Genomic DNA, 16567 nt, shown 5'->3' with positions numbered 1-16567 from the left:
ATGCCTAGTTAAAAATGCATGATCTCTTACTTTTAGGGAAAACCCATTTTATATCTCACAGGACCATAGGTTTGACTTATATGTATTTTTGAGACACATTAGATACAAGTGAGATATTAAAAAAATAAACAATGCTCAAGATATTAATTTAGTGCATCTTTTTTGGAGTCTTAGTATCATCAAATAATAGATTATGTGAAGATCAATCATTAGGAAAGTAAGTGTACAAGTCATGTACATTTAGCTTAAAGAATATGGTTAGAAATTTATTTAGAAAATTATTTCAAAATTATTTTAAAAAATCTTGGTGAAGTCTATCTTTTGATAGAAGTCATCATTGATTAGTTGAATACAAAATAGAGTGAAACATTAAAGTTTTTTAATAGTTTCTAATCTTATATAAATCTTTAAAAATGGGAGTTATTTTTATAGACAACTATTTTTCTCTGATAGTATATGACATAAGCAATATCTATGTAAAATTTTATGATTTTTTAATAATCGTAGAATTGTTTATGAGTTTTTGAAATTGGATCTAAAATTGAATTCAGAAAATCAAAAACTCCAATCAATTAGGTGATCGATTAGGGCATGTTAATTGATTGGGTGATCGATTGATAATGAGATTTGATGATCAAGAGCCCTTTGGATTGATCAACTGATCGATTAAGGTGGCAGTAATCGATTGAATCCAACTTCAATCAATTAAGACATGTTGGAATCGATTGGTAGCTGAAACTAATCGATTAGGAAGGCTATTTTTGGTTTAAGTGGTTTGATTTCAATCTATAAGCCACGTTTAATCAAGTTAATAAACCCTAATGGTTAAAGATAATTTTATTAATAAAAATGAGAAAGAAATGGTTAAATGAGACTAATTTGAAGTTTAGGAGGAGATTTAGATTCAAAGTTGAATTTTCAACTTCAAAACTTTAATTTTATGTTTCCTAAAGGTTTAGGAACTCTAAATCATTGTTCGTGCAATGATAGAAGTTTAGTGTATGTTTAAAGGGGGAAGTCTTCCTTAAAAGCATGATTTTGTTTATATATAAGGATGAAGAAACAATATAAGATAGGAAACTTTCATTGTTATGAATACTTGTGGATGAGCATTGGAAACAATGGAAGATTGAAAATCTTTATTATGATGGAGTTATGCTCAAGGTTGAGCATAGGATACAATGAAAGATATGAGACTTTCATTCAGCCCCTTTGACAAAATTGACTTTTAAGGTGAAGAGTTTTTTATGTGTGTCGAAGGGGGAGAAAATATAGGGTTTAAGTTAGAAACCCACATTCATGCATTTGGCATGAGAATTGGGCTAATATGGGTTAGCCTAACTTAATCACATTATCAAACATCAAAAGGGGAGATTATTGGTATAATTATCCCTGGGTTAAGGTTGACCATTTTGACTAAACTCAAGTGGATTCGAGTTTGAGTTTGAGTTTCGATATTTAGATAATATGTTTGGAAAATATTTGAAAGAGGTCAAGTAGGTCAAGGTTAACTGGATACTTGACGATAAGTGAGAGGAAAGTCAAGTATGTCATGGAGGACTGAATACTTGATTGTTAAAGTCCTAACTCGAGGGTTAGACAAGGGTAAAGTCCTAACTAGAGGTTAGACAAGGTAAAGTCCTAATTGGAGGTTAGGCAAGGGCAAAGTCCTAACTAAGAGGTTAGGCAAGGAAAAGTCCTAACTCGAGGGTTAGGGAAGGAAAAGTCCAAATATGTCAAAGAGGACTGCACGTTGGTAAAGGAAAGTCCTAACTACAGTTGGGTAAAGGAAAGTCTAAGTGAGTTAAGGAGGACTACTCATTGGCAAAGGAAAGTCCTAACTGTTATTAGGCAAAGGAAAGTTCAAGTGGGTCAAGGAGGATCACATGTTGACAAAGGGAAGTCCTAACTATGGTTAGGCAAAGGGAAGTTCAAGTGGGTCAAGGAGGACCACACATTGATAGAAGGAAAGTCCTAACTACGGTTAGGTAAGAGGAAAATCCAAGTGGGTCAAGGAGGACCGCACTTGGTGATCGAAAGTTCAACAGAAAGTTAGCATGACATGGAAAGTCCAAGTGGGTCAAAGGTTGACTAGATACTTGGTGAAAAAGTCCCAACAGGTCACGATTAATTAACCGGATGTTGGACAAGAAAACCATACACTCAAGTTAAGTGAGTTAGGGTTGGGCAATCAATTGGGTAATCAATTAGGCCAAAATCAATCGATCAGGTGATCGATTAGGAGATGTTCTCATGAGAATAGAGAGGGGGCTGAATCTATTGGCTAATCGATTCAGTTCTCTTCAATCGATTGGGTAATCAATTGAAGTGAGGGTTTTCGTGAAGTACAACATTTTACTGTGTTGAATCAATTGGGAAAGTGCCCAATTGATTGGGAGAAGCTCATGATAAACAATGGGCTTTTGAATTGATTAGGTGATCGATTAAGCCATGTGAATTGATCAGGTGATCGATTGAGCCACGTGAATCGATCAGGTGATCGATTGGGAGAAGTTCACAAGTGAACAGTGAGCCTCTGAATTGATTAGGTGACCGATTAAGAAGCCTCATAATCGATTGGTTAATCAATTGAGAGAAGAAGAAAAGAGCTATTACAAGATTTGGGCGATTGGATTTGCTTGGATCTGATGTGGCAATTGATTGAGGGTAAGACCAATTGATTGGAAACCCTAGATCACGGATAAAAGGTGTTTTCGTAAGGATTCGAACCACCTCTCTTCTTTTCCGCCCTTCTTCGCCAGTTCTTGGAGCTTTTGGAAGAAAAGTGTTGCTGCACTTTCCAAGCTTCAAGAGGCGTCTACAAGTAACAAGAGATCAAGCAAGCAATGTTTTATTTGTATTATGTATTTACTTCTTGCTTTCATTGTATTCTTGTTGTGAGATTGTACAAGGTCTCTCTGCCTCTAGATTGTTTCTGAGAAGGAGTAGATTTCATAGTGGATGAGATCGTGAGGAGAGTGAACCCTTGGATTAGTTACCTCAAGGAGATGAATACCAAATAAAATCAAGGGTGTTAGCATTGGTTCGAGTTTTCCGCTGCAAGAATTCAACGAGACGAAGCAATTAGAGCTAATCAACCCCTCTAGCTCCTAGATTGTCCTAACATTACGTACCTCACTTACCATGTTAGACTCGTAGGTAGATGCTCCCCTTTCATCGTTGCTTGCTTCCAAAGTGGTTTCATCATCTTCAAGTAGGTGTTAAGCTATTAGTGTTGTTCCTACAATCTCTCCGGACTCATAGTCTTCTGAAGAAAAATCAATATCCATCAAAGAGTTAGATTTTGTCTCTTTGGGTTCTTTCTAGAATACCAAGAACTTTTTCCAAAGTTCTTTGGTACAATTGTAATTATTGATTCTTTCGAGTTCTTGAGTAGGTAACACACTTAGAAGATGGAACTCGACCTTACTATTTGCTATAAATTTGTCACGCTATTTTTTAGTCCAACAATGCTCCTTGAATTCTTTTCCATCTTTATTTTTGATCACTTCAAAATAATATTTAATTGTTAATAAAATATTAAAATCAGTTTTGAAAAATATCTCTATACGTCGCTTCTAAAACATGAACTCCCCCTCGTACACTAGTGAATAGATACTAGATCCGACCATCTTTCTTTTGCTTTAGCTAGCGGTTAGTTCTTCTAAAGCGGTTGAGTTCTGATACTAATTGTATGTCCCGATAAGCCGACTAGAGGGGGTGAATAGCTCTGCAAGTTAAAATTATCTTTCTCTTGCTATCAAACTTAGCAAGGATACACTTTAATTAAAATAAAATAAAAGAAATAAAATAGAGTAAGAGGTAGAGAGTTTACTTGGTTTGCAACTAGGAAGATTGCTAATCCAAGACAATGTAAAGCACACTAAAAGAATTTCTACGTGAAGGCAAAGTAGCCTCTTACAGCAGTTGAGTACATGAACTCTTAAAACTGTATAATGAAATGAAAAGTACAACCATGTCATGTAAACTTTGAGCAATAGAGCTCTATTTGTAGCTTACTAGTCACAACTAGCCATTTGTTGACGTGGCGCTTCCCGAGTGCCTGGACTCGGTTGACTCGATCCACTCTATAATAGCTTCTTTCCAATGAATCAAGACTTCCTAGGCTCCTAGAGTCTGCTGACATGAACTTCGTGTTGATCCTCTCCGACCAATGGCTCACTGACATGGTGGTACATTCCAGGCGCTTGGACATGGTCCGGGCGCCTGGACACAGTCAACTTAGAGTTAACCTTCGGTGATTCTCCAACTGTCCAGAGTTGAGCTCACCTGAACCCAACTCTAGGCTTCTCCTCAAGTAGTCTTCCTCCCCGGCTTCTCATCCCTCGGAAGCGTCGCATGCATCCTTCTCGTCCCTCAGATGCACCGAGCACATCGATTCGCTTCCCATACCATCCTTCTCTCTCGTTGCGTGTTCCGCTCGACTTCTTATATTCCTAAGTCCCTACACACTTAAATACAAAGGATCAAAACTGCAGATGTAACACCCCGCCTCCTACTGTGAGGCCAGGGGTTACATTATGCTAACTATTTTTGTGCGGAAAAGGAAAAGACTGCACTAATTAAAAATCCCTACTATCTACTATGAACTCTGGATATTCCAATCGATCGGCTGATCGATTGGAGTTGTTTGATCGATCCACTGATCGATTCAACGTGCTACTGTGCACGGAAGTTCCGTCTGGATCGATCGGTTGATCGATCCAGTCTGGCCAATCGATCCAGAGATCGATTCAGAGGCTCTCTGTTCGCGGGATTTAAATTCCCGATCGATCGGGTGATCGATCCATGGCTGATCGATCAGCTGATCGATTCATCAGCTTTTTGTACGCGGAAGTCCGCTTCCCAGTCGATCGGCTAATCGATCGAGAACTTCTCAATCGATCAGTTGAACGACTCAGCTGCTCACTGTTCGCGAGGAATCACCTCCGAATCGATCAGCTGATCGATTGAGGACTTCTCAATCGATCAGTTGATCGATTGGGTTTCTGATTTCACTGAAATCAGCCACGAACTCATACAGATTTGTCAGAACTCAACTAAAAGATAAAACAATACCACTAGACAGGTTATCACTTATACTTTGCTAGCTAATATCAAGATAATAAGCTGTCTAAGCATGGCATAATATCTAGTTTCACAATTTATGATACTTAGCATCCTAAAAGTGCAGAGAAGTAACAACATAAGGAAATACTAAGTTTTTAAGTTTGCTAGTCTCCAAAGATCTTTATTCCAGGTTCCTTCTCACACACATCTTCATCGCATTACCTCCAGCCTCCGCTATTCTATCTTTCCTTTACCTTTATCTGCAGTATAAGGAAAGTACAACTATAAGCTTGGGAGCTTAGTAAGAAACCATCTACCTCACAAAAACATGCATTTGCAGAAATCATGCTCTTTAAAAGATGCTATGCTGATATGCAAGCTAAGAATCATACTAGAAATGCTAAAACATGGCACATGAGCATGTAAATCATGGTAATCAAGAACTAAACATAAGTTATCTGCTATGTAAATAGAAAACTGAACTGAAGCTAAGTTGAATCCACTTATCTATTTTGTGAAGTTGAAAACTATTTTCGTAAATAGATAAAAATACTAAACATGCTGCTGATGGGCCCAGCAACTGTACTTACTGTGCGCGCATCCCTAACTAGGCCCGAGGTAGCAAGTCCCGAATCTAGTAGGGTTACTAGGTTATCTAAACCTAGGGACGACTATGGGAGTCTAACCCAAGGACAACTAAAGTCCAGTACAGTGCCACTGATAAAGTAAAATATTGATTTTTAATCTGATTATTTTGTCTTGTTCTGACTAGGTTATCTGAACCTAGAACTAGGTTATCTAAACCTAGAGGCGACTATGGGAGCCCACCCATTGGACCGTAGTCCCATATAAACTGAACAAGACTATGTACGCTATTTAAAATGCATCTATAACATTTATCTGGGTTATTAAAATGTCTATCGTGGCATAATACTGTGCTAGTCATTTTATCGAGCACTTAGTGTGCACAAATTCTGCATATGGCTAAACTGAGACTGAAAACACATACGTTTAACTACTTATACTACAGGTGAGGGGTTACTTACTTCCTGCGCTAGTTTTCTTACAAATCTGTTCGCTAGACTTCCAGAGAAGATAATCTCTTCGGCGATCCTCTCACGTCTATGCGTTCTTCTCGCGGAGAGGAACGTCCTCGTATCCGAGATGTCGTCGGAAGGTGCTCCTACGACCCTAGGGATGGAACCCTAGGTCTCCTTGGGGTTTGTGCGCCGAGAGGTGAGGAAGAGGGAGGTTCGGCGGTGAGGGTTTGAGGGTGAGGAGAAACTGTCGTTAAAAATAAAATCTCCCACTTAAATTCTCTATTTATATTAAGTGGTAAATACACCTCAACTAAACCTTAAATATAATTGCTCTTCTTTCCTTTCAGCACACCCCTGCTGGGGCCCCTTGGTTACTAAAGTCATCTATAAGTCATAGGGTTCGGTAGGTCTCGGGTTCAATTCCCGCTTAGGCTATTTTACGTTTTTATTTAATTTTACTACTTCTGCTACTCCAAAAATTCTATAAAAATATTCTAAAATTCCATAAAAATCATAGAATATTTCTAAAATTACTTTGAGAATTTTCGGGCATTACAATTCCCCATACCTTATAAAAAGTTCATCCTCGAACTTAGAATAACTCTGGGTACTTTTGTCTCATACTAGCTTCTGTCTCCCAAGTTGCCTCTTCTGTTGTGTGATTTTGCCAAATGACTTTTACTAATGGTACCTCCTTATTCCGTAATTTCTTAACTGCTCGGTCTATTATCTGAATAGGCCGACTGTCATAGCTGAGGTCTTCGCGGACTTGTACCGATTGGGGCTCAATCACCTGGGTGGCATCTGGGATATGCTTCTTCAGCATAGAGACATGGAATACATTATGAATAGCTGACATCTCCTGGGGTAGCTCTAGCTCATATGCTACCTTGCCAATTCTTCTAGTGATAAGGTATGGTCCCACATATCTGGGACTTAATTTGCCCTTCTTCCCAAAACACATTACTCCCTTCATGGGAGCTACTCTGAGAAACATTGTATCCCCAACTGAAAACTCTAAGGGTCAGCGCCATGTATCAGCATAACTTTTCTGGCGGCTCTGAGTTGTCTCTATCCTCTGGCGGATCTGCTGTATAGCTGCTGTGGTATCTGCCACTAGATCTGTCTGAAGTTCTAGCTCTTTTTGTTCACCACTCTCATACCAGCAGATTGGAGATCTACACCTCCGCCCATAGAGAGCCTCATAGGGTGTCATGCCGATGGTGGCCTGGTAGCTGTTGTTGTATGCAAATTCTGCTAAACTCAGATATTTGCACTAACTTCCCTTGAAGTCTAGGGCACACGCTCGGAGCATATCTTCAAGTACTTGATTTACTCGCTCCGTCTGACCATCTGTCTGAGGATGGAAAGCTGTGCTAAACTTTAACCTGGTACCCAATGCTGACTGCACGCACTTCCAGAAGTGTGATGTGAATCTACTGTCTCTGTCTGAAATGATGGTCTGTGGGACTCCATGCAGTCTGACGATCTCCTTGAGATACAACTGAGCTAGCTGCTCCATGGAGTAGGATATCCTGATAGCTAAGAAGTGAGCTGACTTAGTCAATCTGTCAACTATTACCCAGATGGCATCAAAACCATTCGTGGTTCTAGGTAGTCCCACTATAAAATCCATGGAAATATCCTCCCACTTCCATTCTGGAATCTGAATAGGCTGCAAAAACTCCTCCTGGTCTCTGGTGTTCTGCCTTGACCCTCTGGTAGGTCAGACAAGTACTGATGTATCTAGCTATGTCTCTTTTCATCCCAGGCTACCAAAAACATTTCTTTAGGTCTTGGTACATTTTGGTAGAACCGGGATGCATCGCATAAGGAGTCCTGTGAGCCTCGTCTAGGATCTTCCTCCGTAGTTCTTCCTGATCTGGAGCACATAGTCTATCACCGAAATATACTACCCCACTATCAGATATTCGAAACTCTCCACTTTCTGATTCGGCAAACCCTTGTTTGATTTTCTGAATTTCAGGGTCCTGCCCCTGAGCGGTCTAGATGTCACCAAGCAGGGTAGATGCTAAGGTCATAGTAGAGAGTTGTCCAACTATAAGTTCGAGACCAAAATCTGTAATCTCCTTTTGTAGGGGCGGTGACATGGCTGATAGGGATAATAAGATGGCACTGGACTTTCTGTTAAGTGCGTCTGCCACCTTATTGGCCTTTCCTGGGTGGTAGAGGATGTCTATGTCATAATCTTTGACCAGCTCGAGCCATCTGCGCTGTCGTATATTCAGATCCTTCTGAGTGAAGAAGTACTTCAGACTTTAATGATCTGTATACACTCTGCACTGAGCTCCATACAAGTAATGTCTCCAAATTTTGAGGGCAAATACAACTGCTGTCAGCTCAAGGTCATGAGTAGGGTAGTTCCTCTCATAGTCCTTGAGTTGTCTGGAGGCATAGGTGATCACCTTACCTTCTTGCATCAGTACTTCTCCTAATCCCAATTTAGAGGCATCGCTGTAGATATCAAAGCTGTCTATATTTTCTGGCAGAGTCAGAATGGGTGCACTGGTCAATCTTCTTTTGAGCTCCATAAAACTGTTCTCGCAATCCTCTGTCCACTGAAATTTTCTGTTCTTCCTGGTGAGAGCTGTCAGTGGGGAGGCTATCCTGGAGAAATCCTCTACGAATTTTCTATAATAGCCTGCTAGTCCCAAAAAGCTTCTGATTTCACTGACGTTCTTAGGTCTCTTCCAGTTACTCGCAGCTTCTATCTTACTAGGGTCTACCATGATATCATCCTTGGAGATGATGTGACCCAGAAAGGATACCTGATCTGGCCAGAATTCACATTTCGTGAACTTGGCGTACAGCTGGTTCTGCTGAAGGGTCTGCAGTACTATCTTCAGGTGCTCTACGTGTTCCTCTTGAGTTTTGGAATAAATACGAATGTCATCGATAAACACGATAACAAACTTATCTAAGTATTCTCTGAATACTCTGTTCATGAGGTCCATGAAAGTAGCTGGAGCATTCGTCACGCCAAAGGGCATGACTACGAACTCATAATGTCCGTATCTGGTCCTGAACGTCGTCTTGGGTATATCACCTTCTTTAACTCTCACTTGGTGATATCCCGACCTGAGGTCTATTTTTGAGAACACTATTTCTCCCTTTAGCTGATCGAACAGGTCATCTATCTTGGGAAGAGGATACCTGTTCTTAATCGTGACTTGGTTTAGTGCCCGGTAGTCTATACACAGGCGCATGCTCCCGTCCTTCTTCTTCACGAACAATACAGGCGCTCCCCATGGTGAGTGACTAGGGCGTATGAAGCCCTTGTCAAGCAGCTCCTGTAGTTGCTCCTGAAGTTCCTTTAGTTCTGCTGGAGCCATGTGGTAGGGTGCTTTGGAGATGAGATTTGTACTGGGGACAAGTTCTATCTCAAATTCAATCTCCCTGTCTGGTGCTAGGCCTGGTAACTCCTCAGGGAAGACTACTGGATAGCCACATACAACTCGGACCTCCTCTAGCTTTTGGTCCTTGTCCTGACTGGTACTGAGTACATGTGCTAGGAACCCCATACATCCTGAATCTAATAGTTTCTGTGTTTTCAAAGCTGAGAGAAACTTCTTAGCCTTTCTCTTTGGTTCTCCGATGTACCCAAACTGCACTCCTACTTCAGGTTGGAATACAACTTTCTGTTTACGGCACTCTATGGAGGCACCGTACTTGATCAGAAAGTCCATTCCCAAGATGACATCATAATCGGCCATATCTAGTACGATCAGATCACTATAGAGTTCTCTATCCGCTATAATGATTGGCACTGCTCGAAGCCAGTGCGTGGATGCCATAATTTCTCATGAAGGTAGTGTCGTCAAAAATTGACCACTAAGTGCTTCTGGAGGTATTGCTAGCTTTTCGGCAAATGCCTTGGATATATAAGAATGGGTTGCCCCAGTATCGAATAAGACAGTTGCACTTTGTTGTAAAATACTAATCTGACCTGTAACAACTGTTGAGACATTCGCTACGTCCTCTCTGGTGAGTGAGTAGATCCTCGCGTTCGTCGTGGCTAAGGGGGCCTCTAGTCTGCCCTGATTGATGTGTGGTCCATCTATAGCAGCCTGCATCTGATGTAACTGTGCTGGGTTTCCTACGTACTGAATCGGCTGTGGTGTAGGAACACTGGTCTTGTTCGAGCATTGTTTAGCCATATGTCCCTCCTGGCCACATTCAAAGCATCCTCGTGTGCCCTTGCGACAAACCCCTGGGTGAAATTTTCCATAAGTGGAACACTTGGGATAGCTAGGCTGTTTACTAGCTGGTCCTCCTTTTGGGTAACTCCCTGGCTTTCATTTGTTACTGGAGTTCCCTTTCCAGTTAGAGCTGTGGCTCTGGTGTTTCTGAGTACCCGAGCCTCCTTGGCCCTTAGACTCTGAGAGGGCTAGCTTCTGCTGTTTGATGTTGTTCTGGTAGTGTTCGGTGGTCAGAGCACTACTTATCAGTTCTTCTGTGGTTTGCGGCCTATGAACGCCACTGGCCACGTTCATTGCTATTTCCGGCCTTAGCATTTTAAACATCAACCGGACTCGTTCTCTTTCAGTGTTGACTAGATCGGGGCATAGACGAGCCAATCTGTTGAATTTCTTCATGGCCTCCTCAACTGAAAGGTTGCCCTGACGAAATTCAGTGAACTCGTCGTAGTGGCGGTTTGTGACCCGCATGTGAAAGAACTCCTCGAAGAATTCTCTCTCGAAGTCTGCCCATGTCATCTGGCTCACCGGGCGCTTCGCCTTGATCCGCTCCCACCACATGCGTGCGTCTCCTGCCAGGCAGAAGGAGGCGCATTTCACCTTTTCATACTCTGGCCAGTCCAGAAGCTCCATCGTACTCTCCAGTGTTTTGAACCAGGCTTGGGCATCCCATGGTTCACTGGTGCCTGAGAAATTCTCGGGCTTGATTTTCTGCCACTGGATCAGATAGGCTTCTCTCCTTACCCCTGCTGCTGGGGCTACTGGTGTTGCAGGTTGGACTGGTGGAACCTCTATCACTACTGGGGTTGCTAGGTTAGGTTCTGGAGTGACAGTGGAAGTGTTCTGCTGATTATCCCTTAGGGTGGCTATCTCCTGTTTCTGTTCAGCTAGTTGCTTCTGTAACTGAGCCACTACTGCTGTAAAGTCTGGGGGAGGCACTGAACTGTCTGCCTCATGCTGGGGCTCAGTAGCTGGTGTCTTTTTAGCTGGGCGTTCTCATACCATTTTCTAGAGAAGTAGAGGGCATATATAACTAATACAATCATAGGTACATAACTACTATTATCAGGTTAGATGCTATCATACATAAACATGCTTTCGTTATCTATAACATGAAAGCAAAAACATAATAAAGTGAGAGATGTTCTTACTTGGAAGCTGCAGGTTCAATGCTGATGCGTGTGTGAGGAAATATGGAACTTGCTCTGATACCTCTCTGTAACGCCCCGCCTCCTACTGTGAGGCTGGGGGTTACATTATGCTAACTATTTTTGTGCGAAAAAGGAAAAGACTGCACTAATTAAAAGTCTCTACTATCTACTATGAACTCTGGATATTCCAATCGATCGGCTGATCGATTGGAGTTGTTTGATCAATCCACTGATCGATTCAACGTGCTACTGTGCACGGAAGTTCCGTCTGGATCGATCGGCTGATCGATCCAGTCTGGCCAATCGATCCAGAGATCGATTCAGAGGCTCTCTGTTCGCGGGATTTAAATTCTCGATCGATCGGCTGATCGATCCATGGCTGATCGATCAGCTGATCGATTCATCAACTTTCTGTATGCGGAAGTCCGCTTCCCAGTCGATCGACTGATCGATCGAGAACTTCTCAATCGATCAGTTGTCCAACTCAACTGCTCACTGTTCACTGGGAATCACCTCCCAATAGATCGGCTGATCGATTGAGGACTTCTCAATCGATCAGTTGATCATCGATCAGTTGATTGATTGGGTTTCTGATTTCACTGAAATCAGCCACGAACTCATACAGATTTGTCAGAACTCAACTAAAAGATAAAACAATACCACTAGACAGGTTATCACTTATACTTTGCTAGCTAATATCAAGATAATAAGCTGTCTAAGCATGGCATAATATCTAGTTTCACAATTTATGATACTTAGCATCCTAAAAGTGCAGAGAAGTAACAACATAAGGAAATACTAAGTTTCTAAGTTTGCTAGTCTCCAAAGATCTTTATTCCAAGTTCCTTCTCACACACATCTTCATCACATTGCCTCCAGCCTCCGCTATTCCATCTTTTCTTTACCTTTATCTGCAGTATAAGGAAAGTACAACTATAAGCTTGGGAGCTTAGTAAGAAACCATCTACCTCACAAAAACATGCATTTGCAGAAATCATGCTCTTTAAAAGATGCTATGCTGATATGCAAGCTGAGAATCATACTAGAAATGCTAAAACATGGCACATGAGCATGTAAATCATGGCAATCAAGAACTAAATATAAGCTATCTGCTATGTAAATAGAAAACTGAACTGAAGCTAAGTTGAATCCACTTATCTGTTTTGTGAAGTTGAAAACTATTTTCATAAATAGATAAAATTACTAAACATGCTGCTGATGGGCCCGGCAACTGTACTTGCTGTGCACGCATCCCTAACTAGGCCCGAGGTAGCAAGTCCCAAATCTAGTAGGGTTACTAGGTTATCTAAACCTAGGGACGACTATGGGAGCCCAACTCAAGGACAACTGAAGTCCAGTACAGTGCCACTGATAAAGTAAAATACTGATTTTTAATCTGACTATTTTGTCTTGTTCTGACTAGGTTATCTGAACCTAGAGGCGACTATGGAAGCCCACCCATTGGACCGTAGTCCCATATAAATTGAACAAGACTATGTACGCTATTTAAAATGCATCTATAGCATTTATCTGGGTTATTAAAATGTCTATCGTGGCATAATACTGTGCTAGTCATTTTATCGAGCACTTAGTGTGCACAAATTCTGCATATAGCTAAACTGAGACTGAAAACACATACGTTTAACTACTTATACTACAGGTGAAGGGTTACTTACTTCCTGCGCTAGTTTTCTTACAAATCTGTTCGCTAGACTTCCAGAGAAGATAATCTCTTCGACGATCCTCTCACGTCTATGCGTTCTTCTCGCGGAGAGGAACGTCCTCGTGTCCGAGATGTCGCCGGAAGGTGCTCCTACGACCCTAGGGATGGAACCCTAGGTCTCCTTGGGGTTTGTGCGCCGATAGGTGAGGAAGAGGGAGGTTCGGCGGTGAGGGTTTGAGGGTGAGGAGAAACTGTCGTTAAAAATAAAATCTCCCACTTAAATTTCCTATTTATATTAAGTGGTAAATACACCTCAACTAAACCTTAAATATAATTGCTCTCCTTTCCTTTCAGCACACCCCTGTTGGGGCCCCTTGGTTACTAAAGTCAACTATAAGTCATAGGGTTCGGTAGGTCTCGGGTTCAACTCCCGCTTAGGTTATTTTACGTTTTTATTTAATTTTGCTACTTCTGTTACTCCAAAAATTCTATAAAAATATTCTAAAATTCCAGAAAAATCATAGAATATTTCTAAATTACTTTGAGAATTTTCGGGCGTTACAGCAGAGTTAACTTAACTCTGTTGATCACATCAAAATCAACTTGGGGTACTTACAATAGCTCATTATGATTTGGAGATATATTAAATGGATGTAAAGACTGCATTCTTCAATAGAGATATAGAGAAGTTTATATATATGATGCAACTAGAGAACTTTGAGTTTAAGGACTCAAAGCACTTAGTATGTAGATTAAATAATGTCATTTATGGTTTAAAATTGGTGTCTCGTCAATGGTACTGAAAATTTAATCAAGTGGTTACCTTATATGGTTTTAAGGAGAGCCTCATTGATCAGTGCATATATGTTAAGTTCAGTGAGAGCAAGTTTATTATACTTATTCTGTATGTGGATAATATATTGCTTGCAAGTAATAATAAAGGTCTACTGTATGAACCAAGTAATTTCTATCATGGAATTTTAAAATAAAAGATTTTGGTGAAGTATCATTTGTTTTAGGCATACAGATCTATTGTGATCATTCAAGAGATATTCTTGGACTTTCACAATAGGCCCCTATTAAAAATAAACTTATAAGGTATGACATGCAAAACTGTATACCTAGTGACACACTTATGTCAAGAGGTGACAAATTCACAATTTGAATTTGAAATAACGGAGATGAAACAATTCTCATATGCGTTAACAGTGGGGCATCTCATGTATACACAAGTTTATACTCAACCAAATATAGCATTTATAGTGGAAATGTTAGGCAGATATGTTAGTAACTTAGGACCGTCACACTGGAAAGCAGTTAAGAGAGTGATGCAGTATTTGCAAAGAAATAAAAGACACATGCTCACGTATCATAGGTCAGATCACTTGTTGGTAATTGGTTATTTAGACTCTGATTTTGCTGGATGTTTGGATATTATAACATTCACTTCAGACTATATTTTCATGATTGCCGGAGGGGTTATATCTTGAAAGAGGATAAAGAAGACGCTAGTAGTTACTTCTATTATGGATGCAGAGTTGGTAGCATACTACAAAACATCCAATCACAAGATTTGGCTATGGAACTTTATTGTTGTATTGCAAATCATTGATGACATTGACAGGTTACTGAACATTTATTGTGATAATAACGCCACGAAACTTTATGCCAAGAACAACGGCAGTTTGTCGAAGTCTAAGCATATCAATATCAAATCTTTAATGGTTAAAGAAAGTGTTCAGAGTCATCAGATCATGGTGGAGCACATTAGCACATATTTCATGTTAGATGATCCACTCACCAAAGGCTTAGCGCCTAAGGTATTTCATTCGCATGTTGTGGATACGAGAGTCCTTATTATGAAAGAAAAACTCATATAGTTAGAGTCTATATTTATTTTATTATTCTATATTTGATAATAAATATAAATATTTTTATTTTAATTATTGTGTGTACTTAAAGTTTAAAATACTCATGGGATTTTATTTGTTTGTTGGATATTTTGAATTGCAATATCATAATTTACTATTGTTGTTTAGCATTTAGTGTTTGTAAATGTGATATAGATTTCTTTTTAAATCATAAAGTTTAGATCATGATTTACTCTTGCAGTTTAGCATAAAATATTTGTAAATTTGATCTGACCTCTTTTGAGGTCATCTTAGGACCAGTTGAAAATTGATATGTATTGATCATATTTCATGTAATTTCCACACTATACATCTGCATATTGATTTATATCATTAATGACATTGGTATTGTGATTACTGTTGGGGCTTGTTACAATCTATATAGAAGCTATAACATCTTTAGTCCTATACCTATAAAGTTAATAGACCATATTATTTACAGGGATATCTTGACCTATAAAGTTTGATATTAATTAAAGTTTTACTTGTATTTCACATACAACTCACATGTGGCTCAAGTGGGAGATTGCTAGATTTTATTATCCCTATTAGATAAAATTATTTGTAAGTTAAACATATGAATACAATCCAAACCTTTTAAAGTGATTTAACTTATATTTATTAAGTTTCAGATTATTGGATAGAAGTTCATTATATAGAACCCTTTAGCCTAATTTGTTATCTTCTTTGGGTTGATAACGGATTGAATTCTTATATAAAGAGGAGGCTCTCAAGGGTTTAGGATAATCTTGACAGAGCTCTTGGTTCTCTATTGACCTAGAGCTTTTTGGTGTTGTCAACCTTAGCATCCAACGAAGATCTTCCTTATTTGCTTCCGCTTCTTCTCCTTCCTCATGATATTTCAAATGACGCTAAAGGACAAGGATAATGATTTTTCAATCAAGTTATCTTATCATGTTTATGTATTACTTTCTTATGTCATGCTCATAATGAATTTGATCTTTTTTATTCTTGTTTTCCTATATACCAGTTTTTATCTGGTATTTAGAATTCATACGATTTAAGTTTTTACAAGAATTAACAGTCAAGGCTTCACCACTACCAAACATATGATTCTTTTTTATCCGTTTGAACTTCCCTCCTCGTGTTTAATATCCAATCCTACATGATCTACGAGGACTTCACTTCTCGTGCCTAATACTTTCACTTTCGATGCCTAACATCCAATCCTCCATGCCATGTTAAGATTTTTACCATTACTAAGTATCTGATCATTCGTGTCGCATTTAAAATTTTCATTCGCAAATATTCAATCTATCTTTATTTATTTAACTTTTCATCCAACCATTCAATTCATGTCAAAATCAATATTGACCCGAGGTCAATTGCGCACCAACAGATCCATTGTGACAAAAGACGAATACGCTCGTCCCCAGTATCCCCGTCAACCCGTCCCAAGGCCAACACGGAGGAGGTAAATCACGGACGACTACTAGTCTTTGGAATATTGACTAGCACATAAAGGAGATATTTACCTCAGTTTTGTCGAGATTCG

The sequence above is a fragment of the Zingiber officinale genome, chromosome 3A (assembly GCF_018446385.1).
Source record: "Zingiber officinale cultivar Zhangliang chromosome 3A, Zo_v1.1, whole genome shotgun sequence".
In the NCBI taxonomy this organism is placed as follows: domain Eukaryota; kingdom Viridiplantae; phylum Streptophyta; class Magnoliopsida; order Zingiberales; family Zingiberaceae; genus Zingiber; species Zingiber officinale.
This window is presented reverse-complemented; position numbering follows the sequence as displayed.